The following is a 27,971-nucleotide window of genomic DNA, read 5'->3' on the forward strand; positions in this document are numbered from 1 at the left end:
CGAGGAGGGGAGAGGTCGGATTGGTCTGTAGAAAAGGAAGATTAGAAAGACTCAGCAACACTTGGGGTTGGGACTGAGGGGACAGGCGAGAGGGAAAGAAGGAAGATTTGGGATGAGTTGCATTGGGAACAGAGACTAGGGAGGGACCAATGTGTAAAAGAATGCCTGGACGTCAGGCACCTCAGACCGTTTACCCATTTTACGACAAGAATTATTTAGATCTTGTAGGATGGAAAAATCGAAAGTGCCGTTTTCTGGCTATTTGGAATTACTGTCGAGTTTGTACTGGGGTCAAGCGGCATTGTAGAAGAAAATAAGGTATTCAGGTTTTAGATCAGGCATGAGTTGAAGAGGTTTTTTTTTGTTTTTTTTTTTTTTTTTTTTTTTTTTTTGAGACGGAGTCTGGCTCTGTCGCCCAGGCTGGAGTGCGGTGGCCGGATCTCAGCTCACTGCAAGCTCCGCCTCCCAGGTTTACGCCATTCTCCTGCCTCCGCCTCCCAAGTAGCTGGGACTACAGGCGCCCGCCTCATCGCCCGGCTAGTTTTTTGTATTCTTTAGTAGAGACGGGGTTTCACGGTGTTAGCTAGGATGATCTCGATCTCCTGACCTTGTGATCCGCCCGTCTCGGCCTCCCAAAGTGCTGGGATTACAGGCTTGAGCCACCGCGCCCGGCCACGACGAGGTTTTAAGTTCTTGAGAACACAGGCTACAGAGAAGAAGGAATAATGGAGGGTGGAAGGTTGCCCATGGTGAAAGAGGCAAGCCCAGAGAAAAGAGAGAGTAGAGACACAGAGAGAAGGAGTTCGGGGGTTCTTGCCCTCCAGAAAAGCAGGAAAGGAATCAGGGAGCAGAAATAAGGTATTGGGGTGCAAAATAAGAGATCGGGGCACAAAAATAAGAGGGGGTGCAAAAATAAGAGGGGCACAAAAATAAAAGGTCGAGGTTCTTGCCCCTCCCCCAGAAAAGCAGAGAAAGGATAGAAACAGGGAGAGAAGGGGTCGGGGTGCTTGCCCCGCCCCCAGAAAAGCAGAGTTTGCCGCTAAGGGTGAAGGTCGAAGGCAGGCGTCCCTGCGGCGTGGTCAGACACCTCTGAAACGTGGATGAGTAATCAGAGAGGCGACCCTGCAATGATTAAACACCAAGGGAAGGCTGCCTTCCCCAGTCCGTGACCGGCGCTGCAGTTTTGGGTCCACGGATAAAACGTGTCTCCTTTGTCTCTACCAGAAAATGAAAGGAATTGAAATTAAGAGAAGGGAGAGATTGAAGGGTGGCGCCAAGATTGAAAGGAAAAAGAAGTCGAGCCATAGTGAGAGAGGTTGGAGAAGAAAATAAAAAGAGGCCGCTTACCCGATTTAATATTGGTGAGATGTTCCTTGGGCTGGTTGGTCTGAGGACTAGAGGTCGTAGGTGGATCTTTCTCACGGAGCAAAGAGCAGGAGGACAGAGGATTGATCTCCCAAGGGAGGTCCCCGATCCGAGTCACGGCACCAAAATGTCATGCGCGTCCATGTGAAGAGACCACCAAACAGGCTTCATGTGAGCAATAAAGCTTTTTAATCACCTGGGTGCAGGTGGGTTGAGTCCTTCCCAAAAGAGAGTCAGCGAAGGGAGATAAGGGTGGGGCCGTTTTATAGGATTTGGGTAGGTAAAGGAAAATTACAGTCAAAGGGGGGTTGTTCTCTGGCAGGCAGGAGTGGGGGTCACAAGGTGCTCAGTGGGGGAGCTTTTTGAGCCAGGATGAGCCAGGAAAAGGAATTTCACAAGATAATATCATAGCTTAAGGCAAGGACCAGCAATTTTCACTTCTTTTGTGGTGGAATGTCATCAGTTAAGGCGAGGCAGGGCGTTTGCACTTCTTTTGTGATTCTTCAGTTACTTCAGGCCAGATGGGCGTATGTGTGCTAGTCACCGGGGATGCGATGGCTTGGCTTGGGCTCAGAGGCCTGACAGAGGTCATAATGGCAGGGACTTTGTTTTCATCAGTACCATATCCCCAGCACCTAGAATAGTGCCTGGCACGTGGCAGATGCTCAAAAGACGATCATTGAATGAACTCCTCTCAGTCTCAAGAAGAGGAGATTGCGCAGTTGGAGCCCCAGAGCATGTAGAGAGGGTTGCCAACGTTGAGCTGCACTGTGGAGTCCAGATCCCAAGAATCTACACTTAGAAGGAAGCTGAGAAATCACATCTCCACCCATCCAACCATTTAAAAGACAAGGAAACTGAGGTCCAGAGGGACCTCAGAGAGAGCTAAAAAGTCCTGCCTGTCAAATTTCTACAGGAAAGAAGAAGCTATCGCAAAGGAAAAGATCTGTAGACTTATTTCCATCAGAACATAAAGACTTAATTCAAAGGCAAATGACGAACAAAGTAGAACAAAATCTTTCTTTTAAAATATGGCCGGGCGCAGTGGCTCACGCCTGTAATCTCAGCACTTTGGGAGGCCAAGGCAGGTGGATCACCTGAGGTCAGGAGTTCGAGACCAGCCTCAACATGGAGAAACCCCATCTCTACAAAAAATACAAAATTAGCCGGGCGTGGTGGTACATTCCTGTAATCCCAGCTACTTGGGAGGCTAAGGCAGGAGAATTGCTTGAACCCAGCAGGTGGAGGTTGTGGTGAGCTGAGATCGCACCATTGCCTTCCAGCCTGGGCAACAAAAGCGAAACTCCATCTCAAAAAATAAGACAAAGGGTTACTATTTTAACTATATGTGATAATAACCTGAAGATCCCTCCCTCAGTAAACAGATGAAAACTAAGCACTGAGAGGTTGTAACATAGAACATGCATGTGAGACACACAAATGAGCTCTTCTCTAGCTTCCAAATAGTGAGAAAAACACTGTGCCTTTGATCTTGTTCTTTGCAGCCAACACATTAGCAATGATTTTGTTTAAAATGAGAATGCTCAAAGCTGGTACGGCTACAGTGAAACAAGCACTGCTGAAGGAGTGTAAATACACCCTTTCAGGAAAAAATTTGGTAGCCTTTAATCAAGACCCTTGAAGTCTCTAATTCTACATGTAAGTCTCTATCCAAAGGAAATACTCTCAAGTACAGAAAAAAGCCTTATGTGCTAAGATATTCTCCATAAAGTTATATTGACAAGAGTAAAAAAAAAAAAAAAGATAAACAACTTAACGTGTCCAACAGTAGCGAAATGGCTGAGTAAATTATAGTCTATCCACTCCATGAGTATGAGTCATTAAAATGATATGTTCAAAGAGATTATAATAATATAGAAAACTGCTTACATAATAACTTGTATGTAGAAAAAACAGAGAGCTTGTTTATGTGGTATAGTCATAGGCATAGGAAAGAAATGCACTGAGTAGACTGGAAACCATGGCACCAATGTATTAACAGAAGTCCTCTCTGCGTGGTAGGGTTAGAGAAGATTTTCTTTTTTTCTGTATAAAATGTTTTCAACCCTTCTGATATAAACAAATATAAACATATGTTTTAATCATGGAAAATGTAAAAATTTTAAAAATCTGATGATACTCCTCTCCTTCAAATGTATTCTGGCTCGATTGCCAAATATCAGCTTCATGCTCCTTGGTGTTCTGGAGACATCACTAGGAGCTGACTTTTATTGAACCAGGCGGCACTGTACTGAGGGCATTATATACATTATCTTACTGAATCCTGACTACAACCTATGAGATAGGTATTACAAATTTTTTTTTTTTTTTTTTTTTTTTTTTTTTTTTTTTTTTTTTTTTTTTTTTTTTGAGATGGAGTTTCCCTCTTGTTGCCCAGTCTGGAGTGCAATGGCATGATCTCAGCTCACTGCAATCTCTGCCTCCTGGGTTCAAGCCTCCCAATCTCTGCCTCCTGCCTCGGCCTCCCAAGTAGCTGGGATTACAGGCATGTGCTGGGACACCTGGCTAATTTTGTATTTTTAGTAGAGACAAGGTTTCACCATGTTGGTCAGGATGGTGTTGAACTCCTGACCTCAGGTGATCCGCCCACCTCGGCCTCCCAAAGTGCTGGGATTACAGGTGTGAGCTACCAAGCCCAGCCAGGTATTACTATTGTACAGATGATGTAACTACAGCTTAGAGAGATGAAGGGAAATGGTTTTTCTCACTCTGGGTACAGGTTTTCTTTTCCTTACACCTACCTGTTCTAGTGCTTTCTGTTATCCTAAGCCTTAGTATATGTTAGTCTCTTTGCCAGTAATACCCTCCCTACTTTGGTGGCCTATTCAGCTATTTTTCATCCTTCAAAACCCACCTCTGTGTCTCACTTCTAGACAGAATTAGACATTGGCTAATATGTACTTCCACAATACTGGGTTCATACATTTAACCCTGGTTTTAAACTTCACCTGGTTATAAACATGTGTTCCCAGGTTTGTCTCCTTTTAACCCCTACCCATGTCCTGCCTCCAGACTTGAGGGCAGAGAAAATTTTTTTTCACCTCTGTATTCCCTATCCCTGGGCTTGACATGCAATAAGATAAAATGTTAAATAACTTTGATGACGTGCATCAACTCCGGTCTATTGAGTGCATCCGTCTGGATTGCTGCATTGAGATGGGCTGTTTTTCCAGCTTGGTGGGAAGGAGTCCTGTGATCCATTCTTGATGTCTGCAATGGGCTTGGGAGTGGTAAGTAACAGCACTGAAAACTGTGTTGTCCAACCCCAGGATATGTGCTCAGTAAGTTTTGAGAGGCTTTGGGGAAGTGCCTGGAAGTCATAAGGGTTTCTTTGCTCCCAGTTGGATAATGCCTATGAGAGGCTGTCTATATAACCACTGTAAGAGAGAAGATTGCAACATGGATTCTTCATCCAAACAGCAGCCTTATCACAGCCTCCACCTAAAATCTATGCCTCATTTTTGCAAGAAGCCACTTACAGCTTCCGAAGAGCCCTTCATGATTTTAGATACTGAGAGGAAGGAAGCAGACAGCATGAGAGAAAAGTTATTTTCCTTTTTGAAATGTTGCTTCTCACATAGCAACCCTAAAAGTCAAAGCAGCATCCTTGTCACAACTAAGGGTGTTCACAGTACTGAGTAGAAGCTGCAACTATGTCCCCGTCACTGTGAGGCTTTGACCAAGTCCCTTTCTGGCCTCAATTTTCTCGTCAATGAAATAATTTCTAGGCCTCTGTTTCCTTGTCTGTGAAAAATGAAATAATAGGCCGGGCGCGGTGGCTCAAGCCTGTAATCCCAGCACTTTGGGAGGCCGAGACGGGCGGATCACAAGGTCAGGAGATCGAGACCATCCTGGTGAACACGGTGAAACCCCGTCTCTACTAAAAAAATACAAAAAACTAGCCGGGAGAGGTGGCGGGCGCCTGTAGTCCCAGCTACTCGGGAGGCTGAGGCAGGAGAATGGCGTAAACCCAGGAGGCGGAGCTTGCAGTGAGCTGAGATCCGGCCACTGCACTCCAGCCTGGGCGACAGAGCGAGACTCCGTCTCAAAAAAAAAAAAAAAAAAGAAAAAGAAAAATGAAGTAATAATATCTACCTACGGGATAGATGTTTGGGTCAAATGAGAAAATATATATGGCCATGAGCTTTATGTGGCTGTGTCCAGGTACCAGAGATGATGATTGCTGTTGAACTGAGCTTGAAGGTAGGAGGGATTTCACCAGACAGAAGTGAGGCTGTCCTAGGTGAGAAGAGTTGGGCCTTACAGAGGAATGCTACCCAGAATTCAGAGAAGTGCAGGGCTGAAGGTGCATTAAGTGCGTAAAGATGTCATTACCGCATGGGGGAGATTTCCCAGAACACCTTCTGTCTTTGGCCTCCTGCCCTTGGTTTCATTTTAAACACTTCCCTTTTGATACAGCCTTCACATCTATCCATCTATTCATTTAGCATCTATTGCCTGCCAGGCCCACTGCTAGGTGCTGAGATTACAGACAAGAATTTACATAATTCCTTCCTTCTATGAGTCCTCAGGTTAGTGGGAAGCAGCACAACAAATCTCAAATAACAACAATAAAAGCATGCAGTAGGATGAATAATTTCAGAGAGAAGGTGTGTGTGTGTCATCAAGAGAAAGTCAAAGGATTAACAGAGGAGCTGAATTTTGAAGCATGAGATGGTAAAAAGGAGTCTCCAGGACAACAGAGAGAAGACATGATAAAGCGTTTTCTGTACACTGGGAAAGGCAAGTTCTGAGAGATAGTAAGGACACCTATTGTGTTGGGGGTACTGAAGTCATCATAGGACACACTGAAGGCAATTGAGCCAAGGCCTCATGTTCACGAAGGATTTCAATTTTAGACGTTCAGTCCTAGAGACTCACTCCTTAGATTGATCTTTGTCTTTTAGTTGGAGTGTTTAGTCCAGTTACATTTAATGCAATTATTGATATAGTTGTGGTTAAGTCTATCATCTTGCTAAATCTTTTCTTTTTATTTAATTTTTTTTTTTGGAGATGGTATCTCACTATGTTTCCCAGGGTGGTCTTGACCTCCTGGCCTCACGGAATCATCCCACCTCAGCCTCTCAAAGTGCTAGGATTATAGGCATGAACCACCACACCCAACCTTCCCAAATCCTTTTTACTTTTCCTACCTGTTTTGTTTCTTTACTTCTCCTCTCTTATCTTTTGGGTGAATTATATTATTTCATTTCTGCCTTCTTCCCTTCTGTCAAGGATTATAACCCCTTAAGTCCTGCCTGTATTAACTCCCCACCAATGCTTTCAAAGAAAGAAGAGCATACTTCACCCAGTTTTGGCTGGGTGTGGTGGCTCACACCTGTAATTCCAGCACTTTGGGAGGCCAAGGCAGGCAGATCACTTGAGGCCGGGAGTTTGAGACCAGCCTGGCCAATATGGTGAAACATTGTCTCTACTAAAAATACAAAAATTAACCAGGCTTGGTGGCCCATGCCTGTAGTCCCAGCTATTTTGGAGGCTGAGGCAGGAGAATTGCTTGAATCCAGGAGGCAGACATTGCGGTGAGCCGAGATCATGCCACTGCACTCCAGTCTGGGCAACAGAGTGAGACTCTGTCTCAAAAAAAAAAAGTCACACAGTTTTAGCAGGTGTCCCAATTTCTATATTTCTCTATGAATATATTTACTCATGGAGACCCATGGGGCAAGAAAATATATATGTGTATGTATAAATATATATTTATATATTAATTCTGTAATTATGCTATGATTAATACAGTTAAGTAGGCCGGGCGCGGTGGCTCAAGCCTGTAATCCCAGCACTTTGGGAGGCTGAGACGGGCGGATCACAAGGTCAGGAGATCGAGACCATCCTGGCTAACACAGTGAAACCCCGTCTCTACTAAAAAATGCAAAAAAAAGGCCGGGCGCGGTGGCTCAAGCCTGTAATCCCAGCACTTTGGGAGGCCGAGACGGGCGGATCACGAGGTCAGGAGATCGAGACCATCCTGGCTAATACGGTGAAACCCCGTCTCTACTAAAAAATACAAAAAACTAGCCGGGCGACGAGGCGGGCGCCTGTAGTCCCCAGCTACTCGGGAGGCTGAGACAGGAGAATGGCGTGAACCCGGGAGGCCGAGCTTGCAGTGAGCTGAGAGCCGGCCACTGCACTCCAGCCTGGGCGGCAGAGCAAGACTCCGTCTCAAAAAAAAAAAAAAAAAAAAAAAAAAAAAAAATGCAAAAAAAAAACTAGCCGGGCGAGGTAGCGGGCACCTGTAGTCCCAGCTACTCGGGAGGCTGAGGCAGGAGAATGGCGTAAACCCAGGAGGCGCAGCTTGCAGTGAGCCGAGATCCGGCCACTGCACTCCACCCTGGGCGACAGAGCGAGACTCCGTCTCAAAAAAAAAAAAAAAAAACAGTTAAGTAGCATTATATTGTGTGTTACAATGTGTTAATTTATTAAACATAAATATTTAATAAAATATGCTATGAAAACCTGTCTTGTCAAGTCTTTATTTTTAGTTTCTCTGGATTCTCAAATAAGAAAAGTGGCCCGGGTCTCTTGATCTCTGGGAGACCCTGCAGGAGCGCCTCCTGGCTGACACAGTTTGGGGGTGACATAGAGGGTAATGTCTAGGGATTCCATTTGGTCTCAGGAAGGATATCTTCTGGTCAGGACCTCCCTCCAGTCCCAGGCTCAGAAGCCCAGCTGTGAAGCCCTGGAGCACCTGGGTTTTTTTAGTGCACCAGAGAACTAAACTCAAGCAAGACAGGGGTGCAAATCAGAAAGCTGTTTTCTAACACAGGGTATCTATTCATAGGCTGTAATGGCCATATCGTTTAACTAGGGCTGCCTATTCCCAGTGCCAGGGAAATAGAAATTGGAAGCAGGGATCAGGAAGGTGCTAGGTGAGGCACAAATCAGAGCCAAGGGACAGAGGACGGTTTGGGGTAGGGAGAGCAGGCACAAGGGAAGCCACTGCTGAGAACTGCCCTCTAGGGACTGAAGTGTTGTGGCACTTCCTTGGTGGTGTTCCTGTACCTTACTTTCCTATGCTGACCACGTACACACACATTCTTTTTGTAGGTCTGTCAATAGTACTGATCAGTAATAGTTGGTTTTTAGTTAGGGAACTGCTGTGTGCCAGCCACTTTACATATATGATCTCTTATCCTCATTATAATTCAGTGAAGTAAGTATTATGATCTCTGCTTTATAGATGAGGAATTAGGTTATGTGGCTCGCCCAGAGACACACAGCTAAAGGGTAGCAGAGCTGATATTCAGCCCATGTCTGTCTGACTCCAAAGCCTCCACACTTTGTACTCTCAATAGTTCACAGGCATGTGACCCAGGGATTGGATATGGCCCACCGATGTGTTTTGTTTGATTCACACTTGTTTTCAAAAACATAATCGGCTCACATCGTGTATTTTAAATTTTGAATTAGTTGCCAACATCTAACAATTGGAAGATTCATGTGAAAAATTCAGGTTTTCGCATTCCTTTGAAAATTCAGAAATGATGGCAACATTCACGTCAGGCAATACCTTGCTGAAGTTGGGAAGGGACTGTCCCCTCCCTTTAGCTGGGGGATATGTTCTCCACTTCACCACTCCCCCACTACCCACCTCCACTCACAGAGGATGCCTGGTCCTATAGGCTGTTAAGCTTGCAGCCCCTTTCCTGTGCTGTGCTGCTGCCTGGGAAGAGGATCCCAGGTTTCTTACAGGGCGTGAACCAAGGCTTTCTGAACATAAAGCAATGGAATCACTGTGACACGACACCAAGCTACTATTCAAAGCATCTGAAAAGCACTCTGTTTTCTCCCATTTCAGGCTTATTTAATTAGTGATAAGAAACACCTTAGTGGCCAGCCCACCACAGTCTGGTACTGCTATATTTTATAGCCATGAGGAGACAGTGTGAGGCTGAAGAAGTCAAGAAGTCGGCAGGGGCCAGGTGATGCCTCTAAGGAGTTCAGTTGGTTGGGTTTTTTTTGGTTTTGTTTTGTTTTGTTTTGAGATGGAGTCTCTCTATGTCGCCCAGGCTGGAGCGCAGTGGTGTGATCTCAGCTCACTGCAACTTCTGCCTCCCGGGTTCAAGCGATTTTCCTGCCTCAGTCTCCCAAGTAGCTGGAACTACGGGCGCACACCACCACACCCAGCTAATTTTTGTAATTTTAGTAAAGACAGGGTTTCACCATGTTGACCAGGCTGGTCTCGAACTCCTGACCTCAAGTGATCCACCCACCTTGACCTCTCAAAGTGCTGGGATTATAGGTGTGAGCCACCGCGCCTCACCTTCAGGAGTTCAATTTGGATCTTACTGAGGTTGAGGTGCCTGTGTGATGTCCTGGTGGAGGGGGCTCCAAAGGGCAGCTGTACCCAGCGCTAACAAGGATGGGCAGTGCTGGGAGTCATTGGCATATGTGTCATAGAGCCTGGGAGTAGCAGACCATCCTGAGAGGATGTGACAAGGGACAGAGAGCCTAGGCAGGGGTCGGTAAAGAGCACAACCATTTCAGGATGAAGGGAGGAAGTTGGAGCAGGCAGAGAGGAAGAAGAGAAGAAGCAGAAGGGAGCATTAAGCCAAAAGGAGAGAATTGCAGATGAGAGTGGTGGCATGCCAGGTACTATAGAAAGAGAGGTCTAGGGAAACGTGGACAATTGAAACTCAACAGTACTCACTCCAGAAACTTCAGCAGGTGAGATTTAAAAAAAAAAAGGAAAAAAATAGAAGTCAGATCACAATGGGTTAAGTCAGGATCAATTGTACATTAAATACTGAGGAATGAAGCAAAGGTGCCTCTTGATAAGGTCATCCTTAGAGACTCCAACAAGCAAGATGCAACACATTCCGGGGTGACAGTAGCTCTTCTCTCAAAGGTGGAACTGGGGTGCATTAGGGACAGGCAGGCCTAATCTCTATGGCCAGTGCAATCTCAGGGAACCATATCTGAGGCTGAAACCCAGTCAGGGGTAGTGAGAAGGCAAAAGGTGCAACCCTGCCCAGCTCTATCTGGTTAGGTGGATGACAGCAGCAGACGCACTCCCCAGGTATTAACCTGTCCAGGTAGCCAGCTACCCTCCATGGGCCCAGAATTGACTTTTTCATGCTTAACTCCAATGCTCCTAAGTCCCCTGTGGGAGGCTAAACTGGAACAGCCTCACAGCCCCCTGCCTCACTTGAGGCTGTACTATGGTGCTTTTCTTTTTTGTTTAGCTTTTCTTTATTGTTGCCATTTGTTTGTTTGTTTGTTTGTTTGTTTGTTTGTTTGTTTTCCCCAAGACAGAGTTTTGCTCTGTTGCCCAGGCTGGAGTGCAGTGGCATGACGGCTCACTGCAACCTCCACCTCCTGGGTTCAAGCGATTCTTCTGCCTCAGTCTCCCGAGTAGCTGGGATTACAGGTGTACGCCACCACACCTGGCTAACTTTTTGTATTTTTAGTAGAGATAGGGTTTCATCATGTTGGCCAGGCTGGTCTCAAACTCCTGACCTTGTGATCTGCCCCCCTCGGCCTCCCAAAGTGCTGGGATTACAGGCATGAGCCACCACACCCAGCTCACTTTAGCTTTTCTATGTAGTTATTTTGACATTTGGCTGACATTTGCCCTTATTTCATGAGATGGAGTGGAAAAAGGGAGAATGCTGGGGCTGAATCTAGTGCTGATATCTTTCAGGTAAAGATGGGAAGTCAATTGTGTTTGCGGCCATGCCACTGTTACTCTCTAACCCTGTGCTTCCTCTAGCTCGCCGAGCTCCAGCCCAAGGAGAAGGAGATAAGTAAGGAGGACTCCATAGAAGGATAAGAGAGTGAATAAGGAGGTCTCTATACCATGGCTGATACACAGCCAATTGCCTGAAATTGACCTGTGGTAAAGTACCCAGGGAGCTATTGACTACAAAACCCGCTTGCAAGAGTGCGCCCTATGCTGCAGAGATGAAGAAACCCTATCCTTACAGGCTTGCCACTGTGGCACTCCCTGAACGTAGACATGCTCAGAAGTCCACCCAACTCTGATTGCAAACTTCCCTTCCAATGTCTGGTGCGAAAAGTTGCTCAGGACTTTAAAACAGATCTGTGCTGGCCAGGCACAGTGGGCTCACGTGCCCACAGGCACGTGCACCATTATAGGTAGTTGGTGCCTGTAATCCCAGCACTTTGGGTGGATCACTTGAGGCCAGGAGTTCAAGACCAGCCTGGCCAACATGGTGAAACCACATCACAACAAACAAACAAACAAACAAAAAACAGATCTGTGCTTCCAGAGTGCAGCTATTGGTGTTTTGCAGGAGGGAAGTGAGGCCTGTCTGGTTGGCCTTTTGAAGACACCAAGTTGTGTGCAACCCATGAAAAATGTGTAACAACTATGCCAAAAGACATCCAGCTAACACACTGCCTATATGGAGAATGTGCTTAAGAATTTACTATGATGGGAAAGACTTCATTCTCAAAATATTTTTCTCTTCTTGCTATTATTGGTAATTCTGAATATTAGATTTTTTTTCCCCACTGGGTCTTAAGTATATGATTGAGAGTGGAAAAATAAGGGAAATAAATCAAGTATTGGCTGTTTTCCCATTTTCATCTGTGTATGAGTTTTTAGTATAAATGCAGGGAGGTAAAGCATCAATGCAAGTCAAAATGTTCCAGTGAACAAGCTTCAGCAGTACAACTTTATAATAATTACAAATAAATCTGTTGGCCAGGCACAGTGGCTCATGCCTATAATCTTAACACTTTGGGAGGCCGGGGTGGGAGGATAGCTTGAGCCCAGTTGTTCGAGAGCAGTCTGGGCAACATGGTGAAACTCTGTCTTTACAAAAAAATATAAAATTAGCTGGGCATGGTGGTTTATGCCTCCTGTAGTCCCAGCTACTCAGGAGGCTGAGGCAAGAGACTCACTTGAGCCTGCGAGGTGGAGGTTGCAGTGAGCCAAGATCGTGCCACTGCACTCCAGCCTGGGCAACAGAGTGAGATTCCACCTCAAAAATAAAAATAAAAGTAAAAAATAAATAATAAATAAAAACTAATTAATTAAATACGAAGAAATGGGAATGTGAAATCTCTAACATGGTGAATTAAGGATTTTTTAAAAGTCCACCTGAACACACACAACACACAAGTCACCTCAGGACTATTGGTGTGAACTAGAACACAGATGAACACCAACATAGGATTCTTTTAGAAGCCCTAATTCTCTACCTTGTTTGCAGTGGTAGTTTGCTGCTGCCAGTGTCTGGTCTTCCTTTCCCAGCCTTGTACCTTGTCCCTCTCCCTCCAGAGTCTTTTTTTTTTCCCAGGCTGTAGTGCAGTGGTATGATCTTGGCTCACTGCAAGCTCTGCCTTCAGGGTTCATGCCTTTCTCCTGCCTCAGCCTCCCGAGTAGCTGGGACTGCAGGCGCCCACCATCACGCTCAGCTAATTTTTTTGTATTTATAGTAGAGATGGGGTTTCACCGTGTTAGCCAGGATGGTGTCAATCTCCTGACCTCGTGATCCACCCACCTTGACCTCCCAAAGTGCTGGGATTACAGGCGTGAGCCACAGCGCCTGGCCCAGAGTCTCTTTTTTTTTTTGAGATGGAGTCTCGCTCTGTCGCCCAGGCTGGAGTGCAGTGGCTCGATCCCTGCTCACTGCTACCTCCACCTCCCGGGTTCAGGCAATTCTGCCTCAGCCTCCCAAGTAGCTGGGATTACAGGTGCCTGCCACCACGCCTGGCTAATTTTTGTATTTTTAGTAGAGACTAGGTTTCACCATATTGGTTAGGCTGCCCTCAAACTCCTGACCTTGTGATCTGCCCACCTTGGCCTCCCAAAGTGCTGGGATTACAGGCATGAGCCACTGCTCCCAGTCCCAGAGTCTCTTACAGTGCTTTTTTTTTTTTTCCTCTTTTATTGTTTCTTTTCTTTTTCTTTTTTTGTTTTTTTCTTTCTTTTTTTGAGACAGAGCCTCACTCTGTCAACCAGGCTTGAGCCATCTTGGCTCACTACAACCTCCGCCTTCCAGGTTTGAACAATTCTCCTGCCTCAGCCTCCCAAGTAGCTGGAATTACAGGTGCCTGCCACCACACACGGCTAATTTTTGTATTTTTAATAGAGACAGGGCTTCACCATATTGGCCAGGCTAGTGATCCGCCTGCCTTGGCCTCCCAAAGTGCTGGAATTACAGGTGTGAGTCACTGTGCCCGGCCTCTTACAGTGTCTTCACGGCCTAATGAAGTATAAACATGTGGATTGCGCATCCTCAGAGAGAGGAAGATGGACCTCTCATAAAAGCACATTATGGGCCGGGCGCGGTGGCTCAAGCCTGTAATCCCAGCACTTTGGGAGGCCGAGACGGGCGGATCACGAGGTCAGGAGATGGAGACCATCCTGGCTAACACGGTGAAACCCCGTCTCTACTAAAAACTACAAAAAACTAGCCGGGCGACGTGGCGGCGCCTGTAGTCCCAGCTACTCGGGAGGCTGAGACAGGAGAATGGCCTGAACCCGGGAGGCGGAGCTTGCAGTGAGCTGAGATCCGGCCACAGCACTCCAGCCTGGGTGACAGAGCGAGACTCCGTCTCAAAAAAAAAAAAAAAAAAAAAAAAAAAAAAAAAAAAAAAAAAAGCACATTATGGCCAGGTGCAGTGGCTCACACCTGTAGTTCCAGCTAATTGGGAGGCAGAGGTGGAAGGATCACTTGAGGCCAGGAGTTCAAGACCAGCCTGGGAAAAAAAGCAAGACCTCATCTCTAATTTAAAAAAGAAAAAGTTAGCCAAGCATAGTGGTGTGTGCCTGTAGTTCCAGCTACTCAGGAGGTTGAGATGGGAGGATCACTCGAGCCCGGGGAAGTGAAGTTGAGGCCGCAGTGAGCCATGATCACGCCACTACACTTCAGCGTGAGTGACAGAGAGACCCTGTTTCCAAAAAAAAAAAAGCGAGGAGTGCCTCTGCCCAGCTGCCCTATAGTCTGGGAAGTGGGGAGCGCCTCTGCCTGGCCGTCCCACTATCGAGCGCCTCTGCCTGGCTGCCCTACCCTCTGGGAAGTGAGAAGTGCCTCTCCCTGGCCTGGCCGCCCAATAGTCTGCGAAGGGAGGAGCGCCTCTGCCTGGCCACCCCACCATCTGGGAAGTGAGGAGCACCTCTGCTTCTGCGGTACAACCCTCCAAGTGTGAAGTGGCAGCCTTGTGTGTGGTCTTTCTGCCCTCCCCAAGGTTGTATTTTCGACATTAAAGTTTACTTTTAAATTAGAAAAGAAAAAGTTCACTATGTCAGATGCTCTAAAAATGAACAACAGTGAACAAATACTCTGTCCTCCTTTTTCTTTTTGAATGTGTGTATCTGAATCTCCTTTCAAATATCTACTTTACCTGTTTGCTATAATTTTCTTTGTTTTCAAAATATATATTTGAATCTCTTCTTAAATGTTTATTTTCTTTACTTCCTCTGTTTTCAAAATATAGACTTGAATCACTCTCCAGTTGTATAAGAATGTTAATTATGAGTGCAAGGATCACTCACCATCTCCCCTGGGAATCCTAGAGGTTGTGTGGCGAGAGCGGGCTGATCCCTATGAATTAAAGAGAACCATAAAAATGGATGTGAGCAGTTGTCCAGCTTCTGGATAGTGGTATATCCTCTCACTTTTCCCTGTATACATATTTTTAGGAAACTGCAAGTCATATTACAAAAAAAAAAAAAAATTAACAACCAAGAAATATAAGTGACCCAAATGCAACAAGAATAATAACAGTAGCTAATGGTTAATGAGCATTTATGGACTAAGCATTGAAATATCTTTTTTTTTTTTTTTTTTTTTTTGAGACGGAGTCTCGCTCTGTCGCCCAGGCTGGAGTGCAGTGGCCAGATCTCAGCTCACTGCAAGCTCCGCCCCCCGGGTTTACGCCATTCTCCGGCCTCAGCCTCCCGAGTAGCTGGGACTACAGGCGCCCGCCACCTCGCCCGGCTAGTTTTTCGTATTTTTTAGTAGAGACGGGGTTTCACCGTGTTAGCCAGGATGGTCTCGATCTCCTGACCTCGTGATCTGCCCGTCTCGGCCTCCCAAAGTGCTGGGATTACAGGCTTGAGCCACCGCGCCCGGCCGCATTGAAATATCTTGACTTATCCTTATAAAACCTTACATTCCCTATTTATAGAGGGGATACGGAGGCTTACAGAGATTGAGGGACTTATCAAGGGTCCTGTAGCTAATTAAGAGTCAAAGATAGGACTGGAACCCCAGTCAGTCTGCATGGAAAGCTAGACTTCTTGCTCCTGCCCTCTGCTGCCTCCCGGGCACAAAGAGCTGATGGACAGCCAGCCCATTACTGAATCCTTTCTCAAGCAAAGAAAGCTGCTTTCACTTTCCTCTTGAAAATTTTCAAGTCACTAAAACTCATCAATACCCACATCACAGTCTCCTACTCATCAATGGTCTACAAAATTCCTGCTGAAAAATCAGCATCAGGGTCTGAGCGCAGTGGCTCATACCTGTAATCCCACGGTTTTGGGAGGCCGAGGTGGGAGGATCCCTTGAGCCCAAGAGTCCAAGGCTGCAGTGAGCTATGATCATGCCACTGCATTGTAGCCTGGGTGACAGAGTGAGAGCGTCTCTAAAAAAAATGTTTTTAGGCTGGGCGCGGTGGCTCAAGCCTGTAATCCCAGCACTTTGGGAGGCCGAGGCGGGTGGATCACGAGGTCAGGAGATCGAGACCATCCTGGCTAACACGGTGAAACCCGTCTCTACCAAAAATACAAAAAACTAGCCGGGCGCGGTGGCGGGCGCCTGTAGTCCCAGCTACTCGGAGGCTGAGGCGGGAGAATGGCGTGAACCCGGGAGGCGGAGCTTGCAGTGAGCCGAGATCGCGCCACTGCACTCCAGCCTGGGCGACACAGCCAGACTCCGTCTCAAAAAAAAAAAAAAAAAAGTTTTTAAATCAATATCAGCAAGTCCTTGTTCCCAACCTGAAAATAAATTTCTTCTGTCTCCCAAGATGAGAAAGTGAGAATTGAGTGGTAAGAAACTACCCTAGAAACTTAAACTTTTATTGTTGCTACTGTTTACTCCATCTTTAACTTTTATTTATTTGTTTTGTTTTGTTTTGAGAGAGAGTCTCACTCTGTTGCCTAGGCTGAAGTGCAGTGGCAAGATCTTGGCTCACTGCAACCTCCACCTCTTGGGTTTAAGCAATTCTCCTGCCTCAGCCTCCCCAGTAACTAGGACTACAGGTGCGTGCCACCACGCCTGGCTAATTTTTAAAATATTTTTAGTAGAGGTGGGGTTTCACCATGTTGGTCAGGCTGGTCTTGAACTCCTGACCTCAAATGATCCACCCACCTCAGCCTCCCAAAGTGCTGGGATTACAGACCTGAACCACTGCGCCCGGCCTACCTTTTATGATTATTAAAAATGTTAGGCCAGGCTCATTGGCTCAAATCTGTAATCCCAGCACTTTGGGAAGCTGAGGTGGGCAGATCACTTGAGCCCAGGAGTTCGAGACCAGTCTAGGCAACATGGCAAAACCCTGACTCTACAAAAAAAGTACAAAACAATTAGCTGGGTGTGGTGGCTCGCCCCTGTAATTCCAGCAATTTGGGAGGCTGATGTGGGAGCACAGTTTGAGCCCAGGAGTTCTAGGTTGCAGTGAGCCGTGATTGTGCCACTGCACTCTAGCCTGAGCAACAGATCTAGACTCTGCCTCAAAAAAAAAAAAAAAAAAAAAAAAATCAAACATATGCAAAATAGAGTCATGCAATGAGCCATCATATACTCATCACTTATGTTCAACAGATATCAAAATATTGCTACAGATTCATCTATTTTTCCCTTTGCTCAAGTATTTTAAGGCATTCCAAATGTCATGGTACAGTGTCATTTCACTGCTACATACTTTAGCATGCATCTGTAAAATATTAATGTATAGACATTTTCTTACATAAACGCAGTGCTGTTACCACACCTTAAAAGTTACCAATTCTAGCCGGGCACGGTGGCTCGAGCCTGTAATCCCAGCACTTTGGGAGGCTGAGACGGGCGGATCACGAGGTCAGGAGATCGAGACCATCCTGGCTAACATGGTGAAACCCTGTCTCTACTAAAAATACAAAAAACTAGCCGGGCGACGTGGCGGGCGCCTGTAGTCCCAGCTACTTGGGAGGCTGAGGCAGGAGAATGGCGTGAACCCGGGAGGCGGAGCTTGCAGTGAGCTGAGATCTGGCCACTGCACTCCAGCCTGGGCGGCAGAGCGAGACTCCGTCTCAAAAAAAAAAAAAAAAAGTTACCAATTCTTTGACACTATCTGATACTGGATACTCAGTGACTGTTTCAATAGAACATCTTTTTATGACTGGTGTATTTGAATTAGACTTCAAACAAGCTAATACATTGCATTCTAAGAGCACTTTAAGGCTCTTCAATCTTGTGCTGTCTCTCTCTTTTTTTTTTTTCTTTTTGAGATGGAGTTTTGCTCCGTCACCCAGGCTGGAGTAAAGTGGCGCGATCTCAGCTCACTGCAAACTCCACCTCCCGAGTTCAAGTGATTCTCTTGCCGCAGCCTCCCGAGTAGCTGGGATTATAGGTGTGCGCCACCATGCCCAGCTAATTTTTGTATTTTTTTTTAATTAATTTTTTTTTTCTGAGACGGAATCTCACTCTGTTGCCCAGGTTGGAGTGCAGTGGCGGATCTCGGTTCCTACAACTTCTGCCTCCTGGATTCAAGCAATTCTCCTGCCTCAATCTCCTGAGTAGGTGGGATTATAGGTGAGTGCCACCATGCCCAGCTGATTTTTTTGTATTTTCGGTAGAGACAGGGTTTTGCTATGTTGGCCTGGCTGGTCTTGAACTCCTGGCCTCAAGTGACCCACCTGCCTCAGCCTCCCAAAGTGCTGGGATTACAGGCATGAGCTACCGCACCTGGCCCGTGTTTGCTTTTTAAAATAACATTGGCTTGTTATAGAAATAATCTGAAGATTTACTAAAAAATCATGTGCATGCTGAATAATACTTAGTGTAAAAACTACTCATGAAATTTATATTATAAATAGGGATTTTATAGCATTTTTGAGCTCTAAGAGCAGATTCCATCATATGATATGTAAATCTATTGCTCAACTTTTGTATCCTTGACTTCCACAGTGTATAAAAATTAAAGCACTGCTCGTAGTAGAAAAATGTATCGACCAGAGTGGCCCAAAATAGGAGGCATCTGGGAAATGGAGATCAAAGGGAAAGAAAGAACTTGATAGTTCATTCTAGGGTAAATTACCTGGAATGGAATTTACTATTCCGGGTGATTTGCATGCAGTCAGGCAGACACTAGCTTTCACTTCTACAGGCACCTCGGATACAATAGCAGGCAAGACAGTCCTTGTGAGCAAGTTGCTCAAAGTTTTCATAAATATCCTTACAGACTCCCCGGCCACCCACCCGCACATCTTCATTTTTCTTCTCCTTTGGTGACCTCTGATGACCTTCTGGCCTCCAGGGCACTTGATGGACTGGCACGTGTATGCAGGTCCCTGGGAAGATCTATTCAGCTTTTTAAAGTTTGATTCCCACCAACAAGTTGGTGTTTGGACCTGTCGGGCAGTCCCTTATGAGTTCGATTACTCTGTCTCAGCCTCTGAAAACCAAACACAGTCTAGCTGTCCTGAAAAAGCATTTGGGGGCCTAGACCTGGGTGCCCAAGGTTCTGCTGCCATAGACAGAATGGCTTTTTTACAAAACTAGTCACTCCCTCCACTCCACAAACTCCACCAAAACATCTTAGCCTTGTGAATGAGGCCTTCTGTGACCTCTTCTCTGCCTCCCCTCACCCTTATTCTACTACCTCAGTAGCTTTTTCATTGTCCTCAGCCCTGTCCCCACTGTCACTTCACCATCCCAGACTCCCCTTGGACTATTCCAACTAACCCCTAACTTGCCTCATATATTCTATTTTATTTGCTTTTTTAACAGAGTCTTGCTCTGTTGCCCAGGCGTGCACTGGCATGATATTGGCGTGCCCTGGCGTGCACTGGCATGCACTGATGCGATATGCAATGGCATGATCTTGGCTCTCTGCAACCTACGCCTCCCAGGTTTAAGTGATTCTCATGCCTCAGCTTCCCAAGTAGCTGGGATTACAGGCATATGCCACCACACCCAGCTAATTTTTTGTATTTTTGGTAGAGACAGGATTTCACTGTGTTAGCCAGGCTGGTCTCAAACTCCTGACCTCAAGTGATCCACCCACCTTGGCCTCCCAAAATGCTGAGATTACAGATGTCAGCCACCGCACCTGGTCTTGTCTCATATATTCTAGACTTGCTCTGCTTCCAAATATTTCTCCATGGTAATCTATTAAAATGCATCTCATTTTCTTAGTCCACTACTTAAAAACCTTTAATCGTTCCCTTGGCATGATATGTGAGGCTCTTTCTGGTCTGGTGCCAGCTCCCTCACACTTTGTCCCCACTCCATGCCAGACACTATGCCCACTGCCCAGCTAGTCCCAGGGCCTGCTACTGCCCCCGCCTAGAAGGCCCCATGCCCACGCCACCTGCCTGTTTGCTGGAGAAACTCTTTCCTACTCAACCTTCTAGACTCACCTTGGATACTCCCTGCTCCCAGAAGCCTGTTCCCTGTCTGGAGCAGGCACTGACACAGAGTCCTGTACTTCCACCATCGGAGTACTAGACTGTTACTTCTCTGAGGAGAATATGTCTTGCCTCATCTAGCAGTGCCTGTCATGCTATGAATAATACCTGGATGACTGAAAAAGTGATATTTTAAGACAGCATCAGGCTGGGCGCAGTGGCTCAAGCCTGCAATCCCAGCACTTTGGGAGGCTGAGGCAGGAGGACCACTTGAGGTCAGGAGTTCAAGACCAGCCTGGCCAACATGGTGAAACCCCATCTCTACTAAAAATACAAAAGTTATTCAGACATGGTAGTGCACACCTGTAATCCCAGCTACCCAGGATGCTGAGGCAGGAGGATGGCTTGAGCCCAGAAAGTCGAGGCCGTAGTGAGCTGAGATCTTACCACTACACTTGAGCCTGGGTGATAAAGCGAAACACTGTCTTAAAAAAATAAAAAGGAAAAGGAAAAAAGACCGCATGGCTTCTCTGCTCCAGGCTGACCAACTCTGCTCCCTCAACCACCCTTCCTTTGACAGAATTCCCAGATTTCTCTCCATCATGGCTTTTCTTGCAGACATAGCGTGAGCTTCACCTGACTCGTCCAGGTTCTGTGCCCCAATTAATGAAGCCATAACTGGGGAGAAGAGGGCACTCTCACTGCCTTGGTGGCTCCTGCATGTAGTATCGTTCCCGGGACCCTCCAGCTCTCTGCCCGCTCTGCTCCTGCATTCACTTCACCATGTGGCCCACATGCAGGTGGTTTTGGACCCATTTTCCAGCCTATGCATTTATTCCTTAGATGTAATGTCACCATCTTAGATTTAGCCTGTCTGATTTAGCCCGAACTTAATGTTCTCTACTTGCAAAGGGAATAGCAACAAATTATGGCTGTTTTTTTTTTTTTTTTTTTTGGAGGAATTTCTTTGAGTGGTAGCTCTCAGAATATGAAGAATGTTGAACAACCAGGACACAAGTAGGACAGGAAAGAGGATCGTTCTGGGAATCCAAGTAGCAGGAACAACCCAACACATTTTACGGGATGTTGCTATCAGGAGGCATGCACTCTAACCCTGTTCCATCACTCTACCCCAGATGGCAGTTCTGGGAACTAGAGAGGCTGGCCGGCCGGCCTGCATTGCATGCCTGCCCCCTCGCAAGGAGGGAAGCATCCTGACGGCAGTCCCTGCAAGGCTGCAGCCAGTGGGGCAGGCAAAGCAAAATGCTGCTATTGGAAGGTGAACTGATTGTTATCAGGGGAAAACGTTGATATCCATGCTGACATCTTTATGTCATACCTTGGGCAAATTCTGAAGATGAAGGAAGCCAGGATGGGGACCATGCAGGGTAACTGTGGTCAAGCTCTGGCAGAGTCTGTTCATGGTTTGCTTCTGAGCAGCAGAGCCCTGTGGCAGGTAATCCTGAAGGCAGCTGTGCAGCCAGAGTGTGGCTGTATTATATATTATACAGTATATAATACATATAACATCCTGTTGGGTGGGGCACCCTCGGTGGCTCAGTACAGCCACCAGGTGAGTGAGCCACCATGCCTGTCGCTGTCTTAAAATATCACTTTCTCAGTCATCCAGCTATTATTCATAGTGTGACAGGCACTGCTAGATGAGGCAAGACATATTCTCCTCAGAGAAGTAAGAGTCTAGTACTCTGATGGGGGAAGTACAGGGCTCTGTGTCAGTGCCTGCTCCAGACAGGGAATGGGCTTCTGGGAGCAGGGAGTATCCAAGGTGAGTCTAGAAGGTTGAGTAGGAAAGAGTTTCTCCAGCAAACAGGCAGGTGGTGTAGGCATAGGGCCTTCCAGGCAGGGGCAGTAGCAGGCCCTGGGGCTACATGGGGAGTGGGCATAGTGTTCAGAGTCAACCTCACCTGGGGACAGGCTAGGACTTACGGAGTATACGTGGGTTCAGTGCTCACCACCCCACAGATAATGCTAGGGACCAGGCTTCAGCAGCAAGGCAAATTCCAATGTCCACAGCTCGGGAGGCTTCTGTGCTTTTTGCTAACTGGGAACCCCAGCTGCCTCCCTTTTCCTTCTCTTCTTGGGTCCTCATGGACTTCCTCCAGACCTGGCCCAGGTTGCTCATTTCCCTCCTGGTGGCCACGCCTGGTACCACAGTGCTCTCTGACACAGGGAAAAAGTCCCCAACCTGCAGATAGGGACCCAGCTATACACATCTGGAAAGTGAGCCAGTATTAAGCAGGCATATTTCCCAAAGACTTGTCATGACACGGATTTGATTTTTGGTGGGTTGACTTATATAATGATGAGTCTTGTAAACTCGAGTCCTGTGAATGAGCAGTTCTATCTAGCAAGCCACGTTCCAAGTCACCTATGTAGAAGCACACCACCAGGACTGCCCTAGGATGTTGCAAGGATCAGACTGTGCTGGTGGCATCCCTTCAAGGAACCAGACCCCCAGCCCTGTGGGGCTTTACACTAGGACAAAAGGTACACGCTATTAAAGTGCTAGCCTGTCAACATTTCACATGCCTCCCACCAGGAACTTCCTTCCCAGCACACACCCCTTTGCTGGGGTTTCTCTGGTCACTCAAGGCCTCTCACTCCCTCCAGAGTTGACTGCCAGCACTTCTTCCCTAGCCCCCATCAGCCAGTCAGCCACCACCTGCCACGCTTAACCCCCAAGTACTGGGCATCCCCAGAAATCAGACTGTACCTTATTCTCCAGGAAAAAAAAAAAAAAAAAAAAAAAACAGAAAAAAAAAAAGAAGAGAAGAATAAGAATAAGGGAGGAGGAGGAGGAAAGAAGAAGAAGAAAGAAGAAAGAAGAGGAAGAAGAAGAAGAAAGAGGAGGAGGAGGAGAAGGAGGAGGAGGCGGAGAAGGAGAAGGAGAAGAGGAGGAAGAAGAAGAGGAAGAAGAAGGCTGGTTGAAGTGGCTCATCCCAACACTTTTTTAAAAATTAGCTGGGTCAGGCAAGGCGGCTCATGCAAGTAATCCTAGCATGTTGGGAGGCCAAGGCGGGTGGATTACCTGAGGTCAGGAGTTTGAGACCAGCCTGGCCAACATGGTGAAACCCTGTCTCTACTAAAAATACAGAAATTAGCCAGGTATAGTGGCACGCGTCTGTAATTCCAGCTACTCAGGAAGCTGAGACAGGAGAATCGCTTGAACCCGGGACACAGAGTTTGCACTGAGCCAAGATCGCACCACTGCACTCCATCCTGGGGAGCCGAGCGAGACTCTGTCAAAAAGAAAGGAAGGAAGGAAGGAAGGAAGGGAGGGAGGGAGGGAGGGAGGGAGGGAGGGAGGGAGGGAAGGAAGGAAGGAGACATGAGAACTGCAGGAGATTACTTTTTACTGCAATATGCAATTTACTGAAAACACAGACTGCTCACATGGAGACGGTTAGCACCATATGGTATTGTAAGCAGATACTCACAACGCTTGAGCTCATCACAATAGCAACAGGAGGTGGAAATAATTATAGTAGTATAGTCTGTACTACAGTTAATTTTATGCAGTTATGATTTAATACTGCATCCTTACATTTGTTTACATTTCTCTTGACCGCAAATGGCAATGGCACCGTGTATTATCTGTGAGTGTGTACCTGCTTTGATAAATGTTAACTTTTAAAATAGATTTGTGTATATTTCATCAAAATATTTATAGAGAACAATCTGCACACAAGAGAAGCCATGCAGTTAAAATTGTGCTGTTCACAGCCGAGCGCAGTGGCTCATGCCTGTAATCCCAGCACTTTGGGAGGCCGAGGTGGGCAGATCACCTGAGGTCGGGAGTTTGAGACCAGCCTGACCAACATAGAGAAACCCTGTCTCTACTGAAAATACAAAATTAGCCGGGCGTTGCAGCACATACCTGTAATCCCAGCTACTTGGGAGGCTGAGGCAGGAGAATTGCTTGAACCCAGGAGGCAAAGGTTACAGTGAGCCAAGATCGCGCCACTGCACTCCAGCCTGGGCAACAAGACTGAAACTTCATCTCCAAAAAAAAGAAAAATTTGTGCTGTTCAAGGGTCAATTTATATAGACATACAATTGCTTTTTGTATGTTTATCTTATATCCTCAGAAATTACATTGTTTGGTTTTCAAATATTGAAATAACCTTGCATGCCTAGAATTAACCTCTCTTAGTCATGGTGTATAATTATTTTGTATATTGCTGAATTCTATTGCTACTTAACATTTTAAAAATAGGCTGGGCGTGGTAGCTCATGCCTATAATCCCAGCGCTTTGGGAGGCTGAGGTGGGAGGATTTCCTGAGCCCAAGAGTTCAAGGCCAGCCTGGGCAACATGGCAATCAATACCCAATCTCTTAAAAAAATTTTTTTTTTTTAAATATATTTGTTTTTGTTAGAGACGGGATCTTGATCTGTCCATCCAGGTTAGAGTGCAGTGGTGCTCTGCTAGTTTAGTACAGCCTCAAACTCCTGGGCTCAAGCAATCCTCCTGCCTCAGCTTCTGTGTAGCTGGGACCACAGGTGTGTGCCACCATGCTTAGCTAATTTTTTAACTTTTTTTTTCTTTTTTTGTAGAGACAGCATCTTGCCATGTTGCCCAGGCAGGTCTTGAACTCTTGGCCTAATGTGATCCTCCTGCCTCAGCCTCCCAAAGTGCTGGGGTTACACATATGAGCCACTGCACCTAACCCAAATCTTAAAAACATGTATTTAAGGCCGAACATGGTGGCTGACACCTGTAATCCCAGCACTTTGGGAGGCCGAGGCAGGCAGGTCACCTGAGGTCAGGAGTTCGAGACCAGCCTGGACAACATGGTGAAACCCCATCTCTACTGAAAATACAAAAATTAGCCAGGCATGGTGACAAGTGCTTGTAATATCAGCTACTCGGGAGGCTGAGGCAGGAGAATCACTTGAACCCGGGAGGCAGAGGTTGCAGTGAGCTGAGATTGCACCACTGCACTCCAGCCTGGGTGACAGAGCAAGACCGCATCTCAAAAACAAACAAAAAAACCCCATGTATTTAGTACTCTACCTAGAGATAAAGAATATTGCAAAATAAACTTTGGTGCTTCTCCTGAACTCATTTTGGGACCATGTTGTGGACAAAGAACAGTCTAAAAACCAAAAGTGTCAAAAGTAATTCTAATTTTTCAGAGATCTCCTTCATAAGTCATAGTAACATCTCTTACAATTCCCATCCTCAAGATGGTTGTATTAGTCAGAGTTTTCCAAAGAAACCGAACCAATAAAACATACATAAATATAAATATAAGTTGTGTGTGTGTGTGTGTGTGTGTGTGTGTGTGTGTGTGTGTGTATGGAGAGAAAGAGAGATTTATTATAAGAGTTGGCCCAAATGATTATGGAAACCATCAAGTCCCATGATCTGCCACCTGCAAGCTGGAGAATCAGGAAATCTGAGGGTGTAATTTGGGTTGAGTATGAAGGTATGAGAACCAGGAGCACTAATGTCCAAGAACAGGAGAAGATGAATGTCCCAGCTCAAATAGAGAAACTGAATGTACCCTTCCTCAGCACTTTGTTCTTTTCAGGCCCTCAATGGCTTGGATGACGCCTGCCCACATTGGTGAGGGTGATCTTCTTTACGCGGTATTTCAATTCAAATGCTAATCTATTCTGGAAACACCTTCATAAACACACCCAGCTATCTGGGCATCCCTTAGCCCAGTTAAGGTGATATAAAAATTCGGTGGGCAGGGCCGGGCGCGGTGGCTCAAACCTGTAATCCCAGCACTTTGGGAGGCCGAGACGGGGGGATCACAAGGTCAGGAGATCAAGACCATCCTGGCTAACACGGTGAAACCCCGTCTCTACTAAAAATACAAAAAACTAGCCGGACGGCGTGGCGGGCGCCTGTGGTCCCAGCTACTCGGTAGGCTGAGCCAGGAGAATGGCGGGAACCCGGGAGGCGGAGCTTGCAGTGAGCTGAGATCCGGCCACTGCACTCCAGCCTAGGTGACAGAGCGAGACTCCGTCTCAAAAAAAAAAAAAAAATTCGGTGGGCACAGTGGCTCACACCTATAATCCCAGCACTTTGGGAGGCTGAGGCAGGCGGATCACGAGGTCAAGAGATCAAGACCATCCTGGCCAACATGGTGAAAACCCCATCTCTACTAAAAATACAAAAATTAGCTGGGTGTGGTGGCATGTGCCTGTAGTCCCAGCTACTCAGGAGGCTGAGGCAGGAGAATTTTTTGAACCTGGGAAGTGGAGGTTGCAGTGAGCCGAGATCGTGCCACTACAGTTCAGCCTGGCAACAGAGCGAGACTCCTTCTCAAAAAACAATTACCATCACAGAGGTGTTTTTAATAAGTAGTGCTGGGTCAATTGAAAGTCCATAGTCCATTCAGAAAAAAAATATTGACTTCTACATTACACCTACAGAGAAATCAATTCTAGATAAATTGTAAATGGTAAGATAATAAAACTTTTTTTTTTTTTTTTCTTGAGACAGAATCTCACTCTGTTGCCCAGGCTGGAGTGCAGTGGCGGATCTCAACTCACTGTAACCTCCACCCCCTGGGTTCAAGCTATTCTCTTGCCTCAGCCTCCTGAGTAGCTGGGACTACAGGCACACACCATCACACCTGGCTATTTTTTGTATTTTTAGTAGAGATGGGGTTTCACCATGTTGGCCAGGCTGGTCTTGAACAACTGACCTCAGGTGATCCGCCCATCTTGGCCTCCCAAAGTGCTGGGATTACAGGTGTGAGCCACCACGCCTGGCATAATAAAGCTTTTTAGAAGAAAACAGGAGTATATCTTAATAGCCTTCAAGTAAGCAAAGATTATTTCAACAAGACACAAAAAGAACTTTTATTATTCACAGGGGATCCTTAAAAGAGTGAAAATGCAAGCCATAGAATAGGAGATTTTTGTAGTACATTTAACTGACAAAGAACTCATATTCAGGATATATAAAGAACTAAAAATCAGTATGAAAAGGATGGAAAACTCAATTTTTACAAATGGGCAAAGACTTGAACAGACACTTCACAAAAGAAAACATTTAAATGGCTAAAAAACATAAATAATTGTGCAATCTCATTTATCACCAGAAGTACAAATTGAAGCCACAGTCCAATACTACTACATCTGAATGGCTAAAAAAATTTGTAAAAAACAGAAAATATCAAGTATTGACTAAGACAGCCAAGTATCTAGAAACAACCCAAATGTCTATTACCGGTAGAAAAGATAAATAAATTGTGGCTATTCACACAATGGGATATCATACAGCAGGAATGAAGGAACTACAACTAGGCAGCGCCCAGCTTAGGTCTTGTCCTCTCAGCCCGACTCCCAGCAGAAATAGAGCCCTTTTCCCCAAATGGTTTCCAATATTAGCACAGTCTCATTACATGGAGATTTTGTATTTGCAAATGCTCCTACTTGCTAAAATTTATGTGTGACTCAAAATTAATACTCTTGGCATTTTCTCAGCATTTTTGGGTCATTCAGGGTCATATACAATGTAGTAAAAATTTGAGTTATCCAATACACATTCCCAGCTGAGGCCAAACAAAGCAACACTTTGTCATCATGTTTCAGCTCATAATGTAAATATGTCCTTCGAGGTCTATTTAGTGCCATGGCTTTTACATTTGTGTGCTTTTTGTCAGTGATTTCACTGGTTTTTTTTTTTTTTTTTTTTTTTTTTCTTATGTTTTTGAGACAAAGTCTTGCTCTGTCACCCAGGCTGGAGCACAGTGGCATGATCACAGTTCACTGCAACCTTGACCTGCTGAACTCAAGAGATCCTCCTGCCTCAGCCTCCAAAGTAGTTGAGACTACAGGCATACCCCTCCACACCCAGCTAACATTTTTATTTTTTGTAGAGATGGTGTCTTGCCACATCTTCAACTCCTGGGCTCAAGCAATCCTCCCACCTTGACTTCCCAAAGAGCTGGGATTAGTGCTGAGATTACAGGCATGAGCCACCATGCCCAGCCCTCTTTGAGCCACTTGATATCTACCAATAACCTTCTTTCTGCTTAAATGAGGTAGAATAGATGCTGT

The sequence above is a fragment of the Rhinopithecus roxellana genome, chromosome 19, assembly GCF_007565055.1.
Source record: "Rhinopithecus roxellana isolate Shanxi Qingling chromosome 19, ASM756505v1, whole genome shotgun sequence".
Lineage (NCBI taxonomy): Eukaryota > Metazoa > Chordata > Mammalia > Primates > Cercopithecidae > Rhinopithecus > Rhinopithecus roxellana.